Raw genomic sequence first — 3,414 nt, forward strand, 5'->3', positions numbered from 1 at the left:
AACTTGAAGTGATCCATCGGATCGATAACTAGAGTCTCATCAATTGTTCAAAACATAGTCAGTAAGAAGGGTCTGTCTTCTTGTACTTAAGTCGGCATTGTGGCTTTTGTATTTATTTCCGATGCAATTTCTGTGTTTCATCGTCAATACGAAGGTCCAAGGGATACAGTAAACCTAAAATGAAGCATCGGAATCTATAACCAATGTCACAGGAACAGTTCAAAGCATAGACAGTATGATGAGTCAGTATTCTTGTACTTCAGTCGGCATTGTGCCTTTTCTATTTAATTTCGATGCATTATCTGTGTTTCATCGTAAATAAGAAGGTCCAAGGGATACAGTAAACCTGAAGTGTAGCATCGGAATCTATAACTAGTGTCACAGGAACGGTTTAAACCATAGTCAGTAAGAAGAGTCAGTCTTCTTGTACTTAAGTCATCATTGTGCATTTTCTATTTAATTCTGATGCAATGTCTATGTTTCATCGTCAAGAAGAAGGTCCAAGGGATACAGTAAACCTGGAGTGAAGCATCGGAATCTATAACTAGGGTCACAGGAATGGTTTAAATCATAGACAGTAAGAAGAGTCAGACCTCTTTTACTTAAGTCGTCATTGTGCCTTTTGTATTTAATTCCGATATAATTTCTGTGTTTTATCGTCAATAAGAAGGTGCAAGGGATACAGTAAACCTGAAGTGATGCATCGGAGTCTATAACTAGTGTCACAGGAATTGTTCAAAGCATAGACAGTAAGAAGAGTCAGTCTTCTTGTACTTAATTCGGCATTGTGCCTTTTGTATTTATTTCCGACGCAATTTCTGTGTTTCATCGTCAATAAGAAGGTCAGAGGGATACAGTAAACCTGAAGTGAAGCATCGGAATCTATAACTAGTGTCACAGGAATGGTTCAAACATAGTCAGTAGGAAGAGTCAGTCTTCTTGTACTTATGTCGGCATTGTGCCTTTTGTATTTAATTCCGATGCAATTTCTGTGTCTCATCGTCAATAAGAAGGTCCAAGGGATACAGTAAACCTGGAGTGAAGCACCGGAAACTATAACTAGTGTCACAGAAACGGTTCAAAACATAGACAGTAAGATGAGTCAGTATTCTTGTACTTAAGTTGGCAATGTGCTTTTTGTATTTTATTCCGATGCAATTTCTGTGTTTCATCGTCACTAAGAAGGTCAGAGGGATACAGTTATCCTGAAGTTAAGCATCGGAATCTATAACTAGTGTCACAATAATGGTTCAAGGCATAGTCAGTAAGAAGAGTCAGTCTTCTTGTAGTTAAGTCGGCATTGTGCCTTTTGGATTTATTTCCGATGCAATTTCTGTGTTTCATCGACAATAAGAAGGTCCAAGGGATACAGTAAACCTGAAGTGAAGCATCGGAATCTATAACATGTGTCACAGGAATGGTTCAAATCATTCACAGTAGGAAGAGTCAGTCTACATGTACTTAAGTCGGCATTGGGCCTTTTGTATTTAATTCCGATGCAATTTCTGTGTTTCATCGTCAATAAGAAGGTCAGAGGGATACAGTAAACCTGATGTGAAGCATCGGAATCTATAACTAGTGTCACGGGAATGGTTCAAAACATAGTCAGTAAGAAGAGTCAGTCTTCTTGTACTTAAGTCGCCATTGTGCATTTTGTATTTAATTCCGATGCAATTTCTGTGTTTCATCGTCAATAAGAAGGTCCAAGGGATACAGCAGACCTGAATTGAAGCATCGGAATCTATAACTAGTGTCACAGGAATGGTTCAAAACATAAACAGTAAGAAGAGTCAGTCTTCTTGTACTTAAGTCGGCATTGTGCTTTTTGTATTTAATTCCGATGCAACCTCTGTGTTTCATCGTCAATAAGAAGGTCCAAGGGATACAGTAATCCTGAAGTTAAGCATCGGAATCTATAACATGTGTCACAGGAATGGTTCAAAACATTCACAGTAGGAAGAGTCAGTCTACATGTACTTAAGTCGGCATTGGGCCTTTTCTATTTAATTCCGATGCAATTTCTGTGTTTCATCGTCAATAAGAAGGTCAGAGGGATACAGTAAACCTGATGTGAAGCATCGGAATCTATAACTAGTATCACGGGAATGGTTCAAATCATAGTCAGTAAGAAGAGCCAGTCTCCTTGTACTTATGTCGGTATTGTGCCTTTTGTATAATTCCGATGCAATTTCTGTGTTTCATCGTCAATAAGAAGGTCAGAGGGATACAGTAAACCTGAAGTGAAGCATCGGTATCTATAACTTATGTCACAGGAATGGTTCAAAACATTCACAGTAGGAAGAGTCAGTCTACATGTACTTAAGTCGGAATTGTGCTTTTTGTAATTAATTCCGATGCATTTTCTGTGTTTCATCGTCAATACGAAGGTCAGAGGGATACAGTAAATTTGAAATGAAGCATCGGAATCTATAACTAGTGTCACAGGAATGGTTCTAATCATAGACAGTAAGAAGAGTCAGTCTTCTTGTACTTAAGTCGGCATTGTGCCTTTTGTATTTAATTCCGATGCAATTTCTGTGTTTCATCGTCAATATGAAGGTCCAAGGTGTGATCTTCGCTATTTTCGGCTTAATTGAAACAGCAAATTCAGCCAGAAGGCAAATACTTGTTTATAAAGAATGATTAATATATAATAAGGCGTCGCATGGCGACGGTGGAATTTTCTAGATAATGTAATTCGTCGCTTTGGGCGGCAATATAAACATAAAAGTACGGATGGATATGCGATCCTTCACTTTTTTGTTCGCTGGAGAACAAATGAAGCCATGAATGAGATTTACACTCTGCAGCGGAGTGTGCTCTGATTTGAAACTTCCTGGCAGATTAAAACTGTGTGCCCGACCGAGACTCGAACTCGGGACCTTTGCCTTTCGCGGGCAAGTGCTCTACCAACTGAGCTACCGAAGCACGACTCACGCCCGGTACTCACAGCTTTACTTCTGCCAGTACCTCGTCTCCTACCTTCCAAACTTTACAGAAGCTCTCCTGCAGGAAGTTTCAAATGAAGCCTTGAGCGCTAAAAAGACTTTTACTGTTTTTCTCGAGTAAGACGGACGCAGATTTGTGGCGGTCTGATCTAATTATTTTTACTAAATAAATAAAAACGTGTTCCGTCTAAGTTTTGAGTGAAGTGTAGGAAGAAGAACTGTTGTAACTTACCGTGACGAAGCACGAGCGACTGAAGAGGACAATGGCTATATAAAAGAGGGCTCAATGGACATGATATGGACAAAAAAATCTACCGTCATTGTAGTATTAAGCTTAAGGTACGATATATGTTTTAGTTTATAATAAATATTTGTTCTGGGAATACTGAATCATTTTGCAGTGCTCATTCCTATTATCTCCTCAGTATTATTTTCATTTTAATTATGCATTTTGCTAATATTACAG

General features: G+C 38.7%; 1 non-coding gene across 1 annotated transcript; it reads right to left on the minus strand.

The window, feature by feature from the left end:
• Positions 1 to 2,854: 2,854 nt before the first annotated feature.
• Trnas-cga lies at positions 2,855 to 2,929 on the minus strand. The gene has a single exon. It is a non-coding gene; the product is annotated as a tRNA-Ser (tRNA).
• Between the last annotated feature and the right edge of the window lie 485 nt (positions 2,930 to 3,414).

This window comes from Schistocerca piceifrons, unplaced genomic scaffold (assembly GCF_021461385.2).
Source record: "Schistocerca piceifrons isolate TAMUIC-IGC-003096 unplaced genomic scaffold, iqSchPice1.1 HiC_scaffold_2116, whole genome shotgun sequence".
Lineage (NCBI taxonomy): Eukaryota > Metazoa > Arthropoda > Insecta > Orthoptera > Acrididae > Schistocerca > Schistocerca piceifrons.